Source organism: Aythya ferina, assembly GCF_964211825.1.
Source record: "Aythya ferina genome assembly, chromosome: 18".
Lineage (NCBI taxonomy): Eukaryota > Metazoa > Chordata > Aves > Anseriformes > Anatidae > Aythya > Aythya ferina.
The window spans coordinates 6,487,791-6,495,805 of record NC_140317.1 but is presented as its reverse complement, the minus strand read 5'-3'; the positions used below and the strand labels follow the sequence as shown (position 1 = coordinate 6,495,805).

The window sequence follows — 8,015 nt, the reverse complement described above, 5'->3', positions numbered from 1 at the left end:
TCTGGGGTTTAGGACTCCACAGGTCTGGCTGAGGGTCTCAAAACTCTACAGCCCCCATAACCCCGGGTCACTGAGCCAAGCAGCACCTCCGCAAGTTACTGATTTCCCATTAAAAATATGTATGAGTGGGTCTGAGCACACCAGTCAGCTTAGGGCTTCTGCATCTGGGCTGCAAACCACAAAGTCACTGCAGCCACCTCACGGCTACTCCCCATTTCTTCTGTACCCATCCAAAGCAAGGGCAGAGCAAACCTTCATCATCCAGATGTTATTCAATGGCAGCTGGGTTTTATTTATGACTTTGGTATTTAAAGGTTACAAAAGAGGAGAACCCACAAGACCTTACCGCAGCAGCACCTTGACTATGTATGGGACATTTGTGCTTTGTAGCTCTCTTCTGGTTGCTCCTGTCTCCAGATGAGCACCAGTGAAGGTGCTGCATCTTCTCCATGGAGCCAGGAACAACCTGTCAGCATCACCACTTTGACATAACCCTTCTCCCAAAGATGTAAGTGATGCTCAGACCTTGTGCATCTCCTTCCACACAGATGCTCAGTGGAGACACTGCAGGAGCTCAGGAAGAGCCTGAGAGACAGAAAATATTCCAGGACATTGTAAGAAGCTGAAGTGGTCTGCAGATGGACAGGTGGTTCTGTTCTGAAGTGCAGGGAAGGCAGCCACAGCAGGAGCATGCTGCAGCATACACAGTCTGAGAGGCAAAGCAGCTCTGCACCAGAGGGCCTGATTTGGTTCACTTCCCACTTCCAGATAACATTGCTTGAGGCTTAAAAGGCCTGTCACACTGTGAACGTGCAGCCACAGGCAAGCACTGCCTTTGTGAGCATGTGAGCACACATTTGTGTGCAGGCCTCGATTAAGAGAGATGCTCCCCAGGGGCAGCACAGGAGCTGGATTTCCCTTTCCTCCCCATGGAGCATGGGGCTGGTTGGTGTCTGACTCCACACCAACCCCGGAGGTGACGCAGAGCCTTAGGTCTCAGCAGAAGATGCGAGGATTTGGTGCCTGCAAGCAAGGCAGGAAACAGACTGTCCTGGAGCAAGGCTGTGCAGCTCTGCTATCCAGCACCCATCCATCCCCACCACCCAGCAGAGGAGGGTTTGCTCCTGTGAGCATTTTCACTCCCATGATGTGGTCCTGTGACTGAAATTTTCCCAGCACTGGGGGTGAGAAGTGAGCTGGATGCTCACAGGCAGATCCCCAGCACTCTGGGCTTCAGCCACTGCCACAGGAACCAGGGCAAGGAGGGCAGGGACCCAGCACCCTGCAGCTACAGGAGTCAAACATCGTGTGTCTGATCACCAAGATCTGTGCTCCCTCTCTCCTGCCAGCAGGGAGACAAGGGCTGTGCTGCCACAGTATCCTCCCCAGTGTCCCACACCAATTTAATTGAGCCTGGAAAAACCACAAGTGAAGCATATGAATTTAGCGTTCAAGGTCTCTTCCCAACTATGACCAACAGAAAACATCTGTAGGAGAAAGGAACTGCTCATTTACTATCTGAAATGTCAGTGAAACCCAGGAGAACAGGAACCAAATGCAGCAGTTAGCCAGGCCTCCTGTAGCCCCCTGCAATAAGCAAGCGCAGCTGATTTGCACTGACTCAGAGCAGCCTTCTTGTGCTGACTCTAGGCATAGAACAGAAAGATCACAAAGGAAAACCACCCCAACATCCTTTTCTTTAAATTTGGGAGCCATGGCTAAGCCATTGGAGGAAAACAGCCAGCAAGAAGGGCAGGAGCTTTAAAAGTTTAATCCTTTCAGGCAAATGCAAAATACTTGTGTTTCAGCTGGAGAATGAATCAGAGATGATTCCCAGAAATCCCCCATTTAATAACAGCAAAAGCCGAGTGCAGGCAATACAGCTTTCCCTCTCCCTTTATCTGCAACATCTATCTCCAGTTTTTGATATAGATTCAGGGCTGAATTACCTCAAACCTGTGCAGCCTGTCCCCATCATCAGCAGAGCCATGTGGTCAGCTGGAAACCAGAGAAAATCTGCTCAGTCATTTCTGAAAGCCAAGCAAACCATGATGGTATCAGTTTCCTCACAGTGTTTCACTGCCAGAGCACCTAGTCCCACTGCCTCAAAGTGATCAGAGACTTCAGTGAGCTGTAAGGCAGTCCCTTGCTTTGTTAATGAAAACCATTGGTTTCTTTTCAGAAAAGCTATCAAAGCTGTGTGCAGGGCTGTGGGGACAAGTGGGACCACATGAGGCTTGCTCAGCCCCATGGTGTGCTGGCATGATGGAGATCATGCCACCCTCCACACCATGGGCTGTTTGGGGGAGCTGCTTGCACCCACCCTGAGCAGATATCCCTCAAGTGCATCAAGACTTTGGTAGTAAAGGTGCTGGCTTCACCCTGTCCTGTCCTCCAGCCTCCTCCTTCAAGTTTCCCACTCCCCAGGCAGCTCCAGGCTGTCCATCCCCCAGCAGGATGCTGCTATAACCACGCTGCATAGAGAGGGCAGATGCAGCCCCTGGTCAAGGCTGTGGGACATCTCCTGGAGACATCAGCAGGCAAGGTCTGGAAGCCCCACACTCTGAAATGGCTGCATCCCTTTGACCCCAGGTGGTGAATTGTCCCAGCACTGTGGCCCTGAGGAGACCCAGCCACCTGGGGAAAGATTGTCCATCCCCACCTCTTCATGGGAAAAGGCTGAGTGGGAAAGGGTGGACCAAGAGCACAAGGTGAGGGAGGCATGGCCAGAGCCAGCACTGGACAGCCCGGGGCACTGAACAGCAATAACATGATACTGCACACTCTAAAGCAAGTAGCTCACAGCTTTTGCAGTTTCTGAGGTAAAGCAGAGCCAGTCCCCAAGTTCAGCCTTCCCCCAGCACTCCTATACACCACAATGAAAAAGCCTTTTCCAACCCGAGGACAGCAATTTCCATCAGCTCCTGATCTTCTGCACCTGCAGGACCAAGCAAGGCTCAAGACCTTGCAGTGCTCAGCCTGCAGCAAGCAGCACCACTCCCAGTGGCTTTTGCACTAAATAAACAGGATAAATAGAGAAGGGAGGCTCAGGGAGAGGAAGCAACTTGTCCCTGAGAGCTAGAAACAGACTGCAGGTCTCTCCTCCAGACCTGCCCTACTTCTGTTTGGGAGTTGTTGTCCTGGGCTGTGTCACCTCCTCCCTGCCTCTCCCCCAGTGCGGTTTCACTCTCTCCTCCCCAGCACTGAAGTATTTAAGCCGCAAGCCCAGGGTTGGTGGTCCACTAAGAAATGCAGGCAGGGAGGGAACCCCTCCCTGGGGACCAGAGTAGGTGGCCTTTTTTAGTTCATGAGGAATTCAAGGGGGAGGAAATAAAAGGAAGAAAAAAAAATCCGTGTCCAAAGCTTTTTTCAGCAACTGCAATTGTTTCTGTTTCCTAATAAATCATGTAGGCCAGGGACAACCAATCTGCACAGCATTATTATTGTCTCAATACATTTGTTGAAAGAAAAATAACACTGCAGCTTTGCTGGAGCAGACAGGATCTGCTTTTCCAAAAGGTTTGTTGATATTAGCCCACAATCTTGTCGGGCTCCATGTATACTCTGGACTCAAAGAGCTTTGCTGCATTCCCATCTCTAAGATACGGACAGTCACCAAACCCAAATATTACCCTCAGCAGCTGAGACCTCAAAAGGTCTTTCTTTATTTTCCTGCACTCTGTTTCCCATTAACTCTTCAGCAGCATTTGTGTGTGTTAAACTTACAGGGCTGAACACAGCTCCAGGCTGAACTATCTCACATCCATCTAAACAACAGCAACAGTTTGCAATGCACATGATTTACTCAGAGAGATGTTGCACGGGGACACGAGCAGGGCAGGTCTCCAACTCAGGGGCCATCCAGGGGCAGCCCAGGCTCCATTTTGTGCCTAAGAATCAGATTTTGGGCCATTCTGACCCAAGTCACCACTGTGCTGTTTCCCCAGCAAGTGACTCTGAGCCTGGGCAGCACTGAGGAGCTGTGGGCTCTGCTCCCCACCAGCCTGGCCCTTCACTGCTCCCCATAACCCCAAGTAGTAGCAGGGCTCTCAGGGTAATGGAGTGCCCACACCTGTCCCTGCTCCACTTACCTCTGAATGAGTGAAGCCTGTTTTTTTTTTGTTGTTTTGTTTTTTAAACATACATTTCCATCTCTCCTGGTTTCCATGAGCATTCTCCAGGATTCTCCCTTTCCCCATGGGGAGAAGGCGGATGTGACCCCATCACAAAACAGGTCCACAATGCCAAGGCTGCAGGTTGCCATGAGGCAGACTCCCCAGGCTCGCTCTGGTCCTTCTGAATCAGAATACCTGACCTGGGAGGGGCTGTCTTATAAGCAAAAGTGAAACCCCTGAGTTGTGCTCGCCCCCATGTCCCCAAACACAGCCTCATCTTCCAAGAGTGGCCAAGTCAACCTGCAAGTTTGGGGAAACAAGGCAAAGGTAGTCCCAAAAAGCCATGAGTAAGCTGCAGCATCCCAAGGTGTGGCTGTTCAGATCCAGGCTGATTCCAGCCTACAGACATGGAAAGAAGGGAAAAAATTAGACAAGACAACAAGGAATGCTGCCCAACAGCTCTGCAAATCATGGCAGTCAAATATCTCTACAGCTGGTATATAATGTCACAGCAGCTAAAATTTGTCCCCAGTATCTCCAGATGTTATATACGCTGATAACCATGCCTTTGAGAGGGGAAAAAGTTTAATTTACAGCTGTTTAGTTAAGGCTGTGTTGTTTTTGGAAGTTCAACAAGCAGAGGGGTTTTCCACCCAGCTTCACTTCTGCTGCCTCTGCAGCAGTTCCCCAAAACCAGGCTGCTTACGCAGGGGTTGCTAGCAGCATCGCCCGCTCACTCATGGGCCCGTGTCACGAAGGGGGAAGCAGAGTGCAGACGGCAGCGGGAGGGAGAGCAAGGCTGCAGAGGTGTGCACATGTGGCTGGGCTCAGCCCTTCCTCTCAAAGGGTCTTCAGAAACAGTTGAAAAAAATTAAGAAACGTCAAGGTCTTGTTTTAGACTTGGCAACATCTAAAGGTCTCTTAAGCACAGCCAGCACCCATGCTAGAGTCATTTCTGGGAGCTGCCTCTGTGGCATTTACAACCTTTGCGTAAGGAGGCATCTGTGAGTCAGCAGAAGACACTTGGTGTCCTCTCCATGCAGACGGGGATCAAATCAGACAAACCCAGTCAGCCAGGGACTTGTCTCCCTCCCTGGTGACCATGAGGTCACTGGCACTTCAGCCAGCCTGCCTGGCACAGGTCTTCCTTGGCCAAAATCAACTCCTTGTGCCCAGCATTTGGGGCCAAGATGTCCCCATTCCCCAGGCACTGACACGGAGTCAGGGCTGTGGCTGCCAGCAAAATGCAGCCACAGAACAAAACATTCCTAGGAGAGTTAAAGTAAAACTATTTCAGAGTAGGAACATTTGGGGTGGATTTTGAAATCATTCTTCCGTGGGCTGATTTTTAATGGATGAGGCCTCCTTGCGCTCAGGACACAGAAGCATGCAGGCTGTCTGCTCCTACTGCAGAGGAATCCAAGGAAGGGCCCAAGCCAGGGCTATAACACCACGCTGCTGGGAGCCTGCAGGCCAGCCTGAGACAGGACCACAAATCCTGCCCATGCCATCCCTGAGACGTGCCTGTCCCCACGTGTCACCACATCCACACGCAGGCATCCCACATCTTGTGTCCCCGTCCAACACACAGCTCCCTTGTGAAGCGCTGACACATCTCCAAGAAGCTCCAGCATCCAGAGCAGAATGAAAGATGGGTTTCTTTGTCTTGGCTGAGGCCATGCTTGTCCTCCCTAAAACCACAGTGTAAGGCAGCTCGGGACGACTCCAGTTCAGCTGGAGTGCCCAGCCTGGGTGCCTGAGGCCCCCACCCCTCCATCCACAGACTGCTGACCTTCTTTTATTATTTTTTCCCCCTCTCCAGGCAAATAAACAGGCATAAACCAGCCCGACAGACTGGATTTGGCACAAAGGAACTGGAGAAACTGGTTGGTGATGGGGCAGCTCCCCCAGCAGCACAGCACTCACTGGGGTGGCCATGGCACTCCCATGGCCTCACACACCCAAAAGAGACCACTGGGGACAACCCCAGTGGTGGAGGTGGCGAGGTCAGCATCCCTCTGGCCATGGGGGCACCTGGCATATCCCATGCTCCAAGCTAAGAAATCACTCCCCTCCTGAAGCAGGTCACTGTGGGTGGCAGTCCCGAGGGGGTCCCAACTTCCCTACCCCAAAGATGGAGCTCTGTAACACCACAGGGGGGCACAGTGCTGCAGAAGCAGCCCAGCACATGGCACTCTGCTGCCTGCAAGGCCTGCACTGCCACAGGGCCTGGAGGTGGCACCCAAAGCGATGAGGCAGAGCCTCACCCAGCACCCCACGCGCTGCCGTCACCAGTAGATGACTCCAGCAGATTAGAGGCACAAGTGGGTCCTAATTAGACACACAAGATGTTCCACACACTGCAGCTCAGAGCTTAATATGACACGGCCAAGATCTGCAAAGGGCAGAGCCAAAGGGCAAAGCTCAGCTATCACAGGGGCAGCTAGCTCACTGTGTCCCCCCCATCATAGCCTGCCCCCATTCCCAGCAGGAGACCACCTCCAGGGTGGTTTTTAACCCACAAGCTGGTCAGCACCTCACCCAGCCTCCTCCAGAGCAGCTTTGCTCTGACATATGCATGAGTAATACCACAAAAAACAGTCCAGCAGTGCTCTGGAAGGCAGAGCCTCTGCAGCCCTGATCCATCACCACCCCACACGGGGGGGGGGGGGGGGGAGGACATCACAGCACTACTGCAGCACACATTTTCCCCAGTAATTAGTCCAGGCTCACCAGCTACACCATAAAACACAGACCAAAAGCAGCCCTGAACCATTTACCAAATTTCTTGGCTTGTGCCCCAAAACACCCAAGATGTGACTCTCCCAACAAGGACTAACCACTCACCCCTGCTGCAGCACTGGGGCCCCAGGAGATGCCCCCAGAAAAAAAAAAAAAAAAAAAAAAAAAAAAAAAAAAAAAGGCAAAGCAGCTGAGTCAGCTCCCAGCCATGGGGAGAAAGCCCTGAGTCAGCCCTGCTGCTAGCACAAGCCAACACGCTGCTCCTCTCCCCATCAGCACTCTTGGCAGCCTCACCCTTGGCACTGGGAGCACTGCATCAGCCTCTGCACTGAGAGCACGGGGATGAGGAGCACATCCCAGGGGCTTCGCAGGCTGGAGACCCCAAACAATCAAGAAACCCGTCAGCATGCACAGCTCAGGACCAGCTGACACCATGCAGGGACCAGGGTCATCCACGGAGCTCCTAGGAAAGCCCCCAGCAGCACACACCACCACCCCCTAGGGCAGAGTTTGGGAAAGGGGCTGTGAGCCAGGTTATATAGCACCTGTTTCCTACAGCAGCCTCAGTTGCAGTGGGCTTCAGCTGGGGAAAGGAGACAAATGAAGAGGTCCCAGCTGCCCCAGCCCTCTGCAGCATTCACTAACAGCAAGCTGAGTGCTTGTTGCTGTGCTTCATGGCCCCGAACAAGCAGAGATTCAGCCATCCATCCTAGGAACTGCCACGGCTGTCTCTTCAAAGCCTCCCTACAAGCTGGGCCCCTTTGAGGCTTTGCAAATCCCCATGCATGCGAAAGCTGCTTGCCACAGCTTCCTCCAGATTATTATATTTGGAAGTTCTGCATCTCCTTCCCCGCAGGGACCAGGGAAAGTAATAAAATATGAGATGTATTTCTTTAAACTAGGTGAGGACTACCGGGAAGAAGCCTTTCTTTTGCCTTCCCCACTGCTACCCTTAGATCTAGCTGGTTATCTCCATGCTCCTAATCCCAGAGAGCCAAAAGGAGTGTCTCCATGCAGACACTGCTGCAGAGCCACCCAGAGACCTGCCAGCACGTCCTGGTGCCAGTGCACGCTGCGGGCTGGTGGCTCCCAGCCTGCCCAGGGCATCCGCACCACCCACACTCAGCTCCAGCACACAGCCCAGGAGGGACACAAGGC

General features: G+C 52.5%; 1 long non-coding RNA gene across 1 annotated transcript; it reads right to left on the bottom strand.

The window, feature by feature from the left end:
- Positions 1–271: 271 nt before the first annotated feature.
- LOC311420782 lies at positions 272–7,369 on the bottom strand. Its single transcript, XR_014684551.1, has 3 exons — positions 7,152–7,369; positions 1,950–2,030; positions 272–1,023 (listed from the first exon to the last, which is right to left on the bottom strand). It is a non-coding gene; the product is annotated as an uncharacterized lncRNA (long non-coding RNA).
- Positions 7,370–8,015: the final 646 nt, after the last annotated feature.